This window comes from Cyprinus carpio, chromosome B6 (genome assembly GCF_018340385.1).
Source record: "Cyprinus carpio isolate SPL01 chromosome B6, ASM1834038v1, whole genome shotgun sequence".
Lineage (NCBI taxonomy): Eukaryota > Metazoa > Chordata > Actinopteri > Cypriniformes > Cyprinidae > Cyprinus > Cyprinus carpio.
In genome coordinates, this window is record NC_056602.1 from 22,316,036 (window position 1) to 22,324,701 (window position 8,666).

Here is an 8,666-nt window from a genome sequence, read left to right on the forward strand (position 1 = left end):
CATTTTCAAATCATTCCCTCCTGCAAGTGACCATATAAAACTATTGAACATGTTAGATCTGAAGATGATGTAATCCTTTCAAAGCCGCGTCTGAATTAGTTCTGTGCTGAAGGTGCTTAATTAATAGTAAGTGTCGCTATGGTGCCGGGGATAATACTGTAATATTTGTTGTGACTCTAAGTCCCGTTTTGTCTGCCAGACCTTGTTGGGGAAAGGTCACAGTCATTAGATGAGGCTGACTCCTGCCCTGTGTGTAGAGAAGGACTGCAGAGCCACTCCAGCTTACGCAACTCTGTCCCCTGTGTGTGCTTGAGGAGAGAGATGGAGGGTGGGTATACTGCAGATTGATTACAGAGTGGAAGAGTATCAGTGGGGATGGATGTGTGGGAACAGGATCTAAAGTATGGTTTAGCATTAGGCACAGGCCTTGCACAGGATGAAATTTTCAAAGTTAAACTACTTTTAAATTAATATTGTGTCCTAAAAATGTAGCACTGATGAAGTGAGGCAGATTGACCACTTCAACTGTGAAATGCATTTGCTGTGAACTGTAGGTCATTGGTAGAGGCTTACGATGTGTAATATGTCAATATACAGGTATTACATTAAAATAATATTTCAAAAACATTTAAAAAAATCATAATTATTTCAACATTTTTGAAATATTTTTTATTTAGCCTATTTTTTATGTTTTTGAAAGATGTCTCTTATGCTCAATAAGGCTGCATTCAATCAAAAAATACAGAAAAAAAAATATTGTGAAATATTATTATAATTGAAAATAATTTTTTTTAAATTTATTTTTAGCAATAATTTACATACAGTTAATTCACAGTAATGTAGTTAATTCCAATTTATACTATTAATTAATTTATTATTATTAAGCAAAACTACATGTTGATTGAAAAAAATAGGGAAGAAAGTATAAACAAATATAAAAAGTATGAATCTAAATCAAATCAGCAACATAAATCACAGTACTGACTGAAACACTTTCTGTGCATGGAAGCTATTACAACTGAAACAAGGGGTTTTCTAAGTGGGCTCAAGTGTGGACAAAACATAATAGGCTCTTTAATTAGCTTGTCAGGATCATAATCACATGGAGAGTTGAATAATGAGTATAAATGAAAGGATTTGAAACGGTCAGTGTGAGCATGTTAAAGGAATGTGAGAGGGAATGGACTGGAATGATGAGTAGCAGAGGGTTTCTGTGAATGCTTCCTACGTTGGAGACTGATGACTTGCAGGTGAAGGAGAATGTCGGGTATAAATATAGTCTTTTGTGTTGTGTAGTTTGATTATAAAGTAAGTGCTTCCTCTAAAATGCCAGTGTGTGTTCCTGTTTTTCTGTTTATTGCATTAACATTAATTTTATGTTTTTATCAGAGAAGATAAAGTGGATGATGTAAACAATTATTCATGATTAATTTACCACATGAATTATTCCAGTTCCAGACAAAATAATAGGCTCAATGTGAGTTTGGCAGATAAAGGTATCAAAATGTAAAGATGGAGGTTTCTCATGAAAAGGGCTATATCATCGTTAGTGATCCTTGCCATCTTGGCACAAGTGAAGAAACACTATCAAGCTAGTGTGATCTGAATTATTCACATTTTCTAGTTGATTTTAATATACTAAATACCTCTTGCTGTTTTAACATACAGGCTGTATTGTATGAAAAGGTTTTTGGATAAGTGACCTAATCTCATACACAAGTAAATAATCAGTTGACCAACCTGGAAATGCTTCATGTCAAGCACTGTGATACTATATATATATATATATATATAGTAAATACTATGTCAGTTTCATTCAAGAAATATGATAACGCTCAGGCTGAAATCAGTATATTATCTAATAAAATAGATCTGTGTTATTTTCTGACTAAATTACATTTCTCCTCAAGCCAGTTTTGACCCTCAATAACTAACAACTAGTAGCAATGAGAGTAATAATAAAAAGAATTGGAAATAGAACAGCTGTACGTGGGACAGGTTTAAACTGAGGTCAGTGAGTTGTTTTTTTCTGTTTTCTCACCCTGAGGAGGAGAGAGAGCAGAATTGATGTAAATAGGGATATTAACAGCAATCATGGGCACAGAGGAGGAACAGAACCATGAGTTAATTAGCCCATAAAATAATAAGCTCATTATCTGAAAGACTTTCCCACGTCTTATTCCGCTTTATCGTGGGCTTTTTTGAATAGCACTTATATAGGAAATAAGGTTATTTAATGATTTAATGGTCATATAATCAGCAATGGTCACCAAAGTTTGAAACAACACTGAAGTTGGGCATTGTTTCTTTTTTCATGTTCACTGTTTAACTTTTCAACAGTCTAATTTTGATTTGTATATCTTCATTAACACAAGATAAGCTCTAAAGTTTAAACATTATTATATTTTTTCAAATGATTCCATATATTAAACAATTAAAAACAAAAAAAATAAACATAAAACATTTTTTTATTGTTAAATAATTCTAAACTGATAGGAAAACATTATATTAACAATATATAATAATATACACCAGCATTGTTCATTTAAATGTTAATTTGTGAGTGGTAATAAAACTTAAATAATTTCCAACTTAACTACAGTGGAGATACTTAATATTGTATTCTTGTTTTGTTTTTGTTTTCATTTTTTTCAATAGATTAAACAATAACCTGACGGGTCACCGGTAGAAGCCCCTTATAATGTCATAAAATAAAGAAGATATGAGGTTCTATTGTATCTTAAAGTAAATGTACCTTTGCTTCACTCAAGAGTTTTGAACCACTCAATATCTGTCAGCCATTTTTGATCAACGCTGTATTTTGATATTGAAATTCCTGAAATGAAACCTTCCCTGTTTTGTTTCATCCTTCATTTTCAAGGTTATAAAAGTGAAATTTATATATATATATATATTCACGTACCTGCACTCAGCGGAAATTGGCTTCCCTTTCCAGCTATGATGATTGAACATAAATTGTCTGGCTTGTGCTTTGGCAAGTTTCATTTGAGTAAAAGCAACTCAGAAATTACTTTTTCCACTGTAGCTTTTAGTTATTGTCCAGCCATGCAATGGACCATGTTTAGTGAAGGGCCTGAACCAGAAGAGAACCAGACTGATTACTCTGATTTTGTCCCACTGCAATCTCATGGGCGGAAAGGTGAGTCTGCTCCCATGATGCATTGCCTCTTATGCGTATGTAACTCCCACAGAGCTCTGCTCCCTCTCATGTATCTCACAGGAGTGACATTTTCAAATAAAAACACTGGACTGCACAATCGCTGTAGTCAAGCATGTATTTTTAGAAAGATTAATATTGCTTCAATGAGGTGTACAATTACAATTTTATAACTTTTATCATATGATAATGATTAATACATGCTAAATGCTAAAGTAACAGTATCTCAGTGTTGCTGTCCTTAAGGTAAACATATAATTTTTATAAAGAGCTGCAGCCAACATCCTTGTTTTAATTTCTTATAAAAAACAAAAAAAAAAAAAAAAACAGCACTTGACATCTACCCACAGTCTAGTGTCAATAACTCATGGCGATAAACCTCCCACCTTGCTTTTACAACTGATTCCTTATTGAAGAGCTGTCTATCAACAAATTAGATTTAATTTTTACACCTGAATGGTGCTGATAAGTGTAACAGCGAAGCCTTGTGACAGCAGATGGCTATATGTCTGAAGCTCTTGATTAGCTCATAAAGGCATAAATTGAAGCAAACAGCAGCTGCTGATGGACAAGAGGTCCACGATGAGCCATGTAACTGAGGTGATTCACTCGCTCACAGCAACACACAGCTGCTGAAAATACTAGAATCAGAGGACATCAAATAAGGTATCAACGTTTTTTAATGTATTGAGAAATCAAACAGTCCAGTATTCTTGGTTTTATTGTCACACTCTTAATTGTAAAGGTTCTTTATTGGCATTAATGGTTACATGACAGATGCTTAAATCCATGGAAACTTTCCATTGCATAAAAGCTTATTTTAGTGAGAAAAAAGGTTCTTTAGGTTATTAAAATGTTCTTCACACTATAGTTAAAATAACCAAAACATTTCTTTGAACATCCAAAATGGTTCTTCAATGGCATGCAAAAATAAATAAATAAACATTGTTTTGAACATTAAAACGTTTTTTTTTTTTTTTTTTTTTTTTTTTTTTTTTATGCATTGACCTACATTGAAGGAAGGACTTGGGCCATTTTTAGGCACCTAAATATCAGAGACTTGGAGGTGGGCTCTTTTGAATTAGCAACCACATTTTAATACCTGGCAACCACCCACAGAACCATAGAGCCACCCTAGCATTTTGCTCAGGCACACCATTTACATTTTTTTCAAAAATGGAAAAATATAGTTTGCTTTTACCTTATTATTAGAAAGAATCACTTTTGCTTCCACTGTTGTAAGTAATTTTGGATAAAAGCATCTGCTAAATGAAATGTAAATGTTATTTTGTTACGAGAGTGCAAAAATGTAGAAATCCAATTTTTGTCAGGTTCTGAACATTTTGATGTAGTTGGATTGAAAAAAATGGAAAAATACTTTACTGATTCCCCAAACGACCAGTAAAATCAAACATGGAGTGCACAAATACACAACAATACGTCCACCCTGTGGCTCCACGGTTGAATTTCCCTCATTTGTCTATTGGAAGAAAAGCCAGCTCTGATAACCCTGATGCACCAACAATCACATGTAATTTGTGTTCAGTATGGGTTCTGTCATCTCTTTTGTGATGCCATGGGAGATATCCCCCATCCCACAAGTCACATTAAGGTAGAGAAGATGTGGAGTACAGCAGAAACTGTAACATCCAACTTGATCCCAATCTCTTCTGCTGCCTCCAGATGGCCTTGAGAAATTGAAAACAAACCATCCTGCTGAGGATTCACAACAATATGTGATGAGCTGCTGAAGCAAGAACATTTCAGGTTATCTTACTTGTTTCTTCTTCCTTCAGGTCCATTTGTGCATGTGTGAAAGTGGCTGTGCTTTAAGAGTGATCTCTTGTGGTTTTGTTTAAATGTAATAAAGACCATTCTGATCCATTCAAAACAAGATTTAAGTAAAACTAGAGTTATATCTTTCTGAAGAAAACCATGTAGTTTTTCTACCTTGGTGATTGCCATAGTATTGCTATACACATGCTAGGCATTTTGGGTGACTTTTAGGTATTGCTATCTAGATGGATTTTAGAACATTGTTATTATAATCTGGGTGGTTGGTGGCCAAAGTCAAAACCACACCAATCTCTATGATTTTCCGATATTTGTTTATGGCTTTTGGATTTTTTTCTTTCTTTTTTTTAAACTTATACATATGTATAATGTAATATTGTTTAAGTATTATTACAAATTAAACTGTTTTCTATTTGAATGTATTTTAAAATGTAATTTATTTTTGGGACGACAAATGCTATATTTTCAGCAGCAATTACTCCGGTCTTCGGTGTCACACAATCCTTCAGAAATCATTCTTAGCATTTGTTGCTCAGAAACCTTTCTTATTATTATCAGTATTGAAAACAGTTGAGCTGCCTAATATTTTTGTGGAAGCCATGATAGCCATGATCTTTCAGAGATTTGATGAATATAACATTTGGTCAAATTAATGCATCCTAGTTGAATTCAGGAATACAAGTTATTGTCATTTAATTTAAATTTTTATTTTATTACTTAAAAAGAAATATCATTGACCCCTTTGAATGGTAGTATATTTATTTATGAACATTATTTTTTTTTTCAGGTTTTAGTTCATGATTTATGACTTTATGCTGTTTCTCAGGAACCCCGGCACTGAAAAAACTGATTTAATTTCGACGGAGAGGAGGGAAAGAGTGCAGGAAAAACTGAAAGCGAGAGAGAAAGCACGTCTTACATACAGAGAAATCCTTCAAAGGGTAATAGATAAACCTCTTCTTCTACCTCCCCACTGTACAACAGTCTCTGAACATACTGTGTTCCAAGCTGTTTACCTTTAGTCTGTGTAATTCCAAATCCATTCGGGAGGAGAGGTGCGCAGCTGGCTTTCACTGATCTTGATTCTTTCTTGTACTCTACGTGCTTTACAGTCCCATGGGGGAATTTCAGGGAGCTGTTAAATTTGTGAGAGCCCTTTGATCCATGAGATTTCGTTCAGCTTCTCAATTTTAACATTCATTTCAGATTAGTACTCTGCTATTTAATTAAAAAAACAATGCAAATATCAGCAGAAGTGAGCAGTTGCAGTAGAGTTGATCACATTTTTAACACTCTGCCTGCGAAGAGTTTATTGCCTTTTTAATTAATCATTGCTTGCTATTTCTATTGAGACTGATTCTTTAGCTAACTTTAGTTGAACAAGATGGATTATATCACTGCGAGTGACAGATTTTCTGAATGTAATCTGTCTGTTCGTTCAGATGAGCAGATGTGAGCCGCTCTCCCTCAATCTGCAGCTTAAATTCAGGATCTCTTAGGAGCCTTTCAACTCATGCTGTTTCCGACTTGGCAGTGTGTTGAGGCCAAGCACACACTCAATGCAAAGCTAATCAGAATCCTTTATGTATCAAATCATTTATGTATCAAATCATTTTTAGCACTTTCATAGGATTTCCGCATTCAATGCTGGACGTTGATTTGTCAAGATGAGCGTGAAGCCTAAATAATGATTTCTGATTAATCACGCTTGTCTGGAGAAGCTCTATGACTTCCTGAATGTGTAATTACAGGCAATTGTGTCTAATTGACACATCTTTTTCTAAATTAAATATATTATCTTATGGATTAATGCCTATTTATTTGCATTTGAAAATATTTAGATGGAAAAACAAAGAACACAAATGCAATTGGTTTCAAAAAGGCTTGCCAATCACCTGAACTTTTACCAACTTTAGGAACTTCCTTTCATTCATAAAGCTTTGGAGCCGGGGTGAGTTGTGCCACTTCTTATACGTTCTTCTGTAGGCTAAGAAAAACTGAAAACACCACATTATATTTAAGAAAGTGAAAAAATAACTTATTAAAGCCTTGTGATAGCTTGATCCATGTTAGAGGTACATAAAGTGGAGATTTTTTAATACCTGAATAAATTAGCTTTGACATAAAATTAATTTTATTTGCCACCTTAGAAGATTAATTACTGTTTTAGCATCAAAAAAGATTCATGTGCATATTCCACAAAACCAGTACGCACTTTTTCTAGGCCTACTGCAGGTTCAAGATTCAAGATTTTTTATTTGTCACATACACGATTATATAGAATATATAACCAGCAGTGAAATGTGAGTAAGGTCCGCTCCATGGACAGTGCAATTATTAAAAAATACAACACAGAGGAAAATATACATAAATATAGGTATGAAAGAAATAAAAGTCAACAATAAAAATATAAGAATAAAACACATAAAAAATGTATACCATAGAATTAAATATAGAATAGAAAATAAAATGTGCATGAAAGTATACTGTAGCCTTAAATATTAAGATACACAGGAATGTACAAGAGGCGAATGTGCAAACAGGTTGTGACACTGTCAATATGAGGTAGGGAATAATGAATATCTTACTGATTAAGTGATTATTAAGTGGAGACATGTAGATAAGGCTGGTTTTGAGTTTAGGAGCCTGATGGCCTGGGGGAAGAATCTCCTCCTAAGTCTCTCAGTTTTTGTCATCAGGCTACGGAAGCACTTACCAGATGGCAGCAAAGTGAAAAGTCCATTACTAGGGTGGTTGGAGTCCTTGATGATTTTAACAGCTCTGCTTTTGCAGTGTTTAAAGTAAATGTCCTGCAGCGAGGGAAGAGCAGACCCTGAGATGCGCTCAGCTAAGCGCACAACTCAGCCTCTGCAGGGCTTTGCAGTCTTGACTGGAGCTGTTCCCATACCACACTGAGATACACTCAGTCAATACACTTTCTATGGTCTCTATGGCTAAGTTTTCAGGAATGCTGGTGAGACCCTGAATTTCCTCAGCTGTCACAGATGGTACAGTCTTTGTCTGGCTTTATTAACCTGTATATGAATGTGGGTAGTCCAAGTCAGGTCCTCTGAGATGTTTACACATCTCGTTTACACAGGTTTTTGAAAATGCAAGATGTTCTTGCAGCTCGTTGTTCTAAATTAAAGAATTTGGATCTTTTACATGTTAATGACATTAATTAGGAGTCATTTACAAGATTCATAGATTTCACATCTGAAAGAGATGCGTACATGTGTTTTCTGTAGCCTATGTACGTTCATTATATGAATCACACGTACGCATATTCGAGAAATTATCGTAAGATCAATTTTAGGATGGTTTCTGCGCAACATTTTGTAAATGAAGCCCAGTATCCTCAAAGCTTCACAGCTTACAAATATCCTCACGATTACATAAGCATATGATAAAAAAGAAGTTTGTTGAATCACGCACTGTAGCTCATTGGTTTGCAAAGGGAAAATACTGTGGTGCAGGATCTATAGATTCTTGTTCTATTTATACATTTTAAATGAGTTCCAAAGGCTTGGACTGGATGTCTTAGAACAAGCTGAATTAAAATCAATGTGAATGCATAAAGTATGCAACGATTCTCCTTCCTCAGCCCGAGTCCTTCGACCTGTCTGGGAGACAAAACAGCAGCAAACAGCATAACAGCTGAATGTGCTGCATCTGGCCGAGAACACGTCTGCCA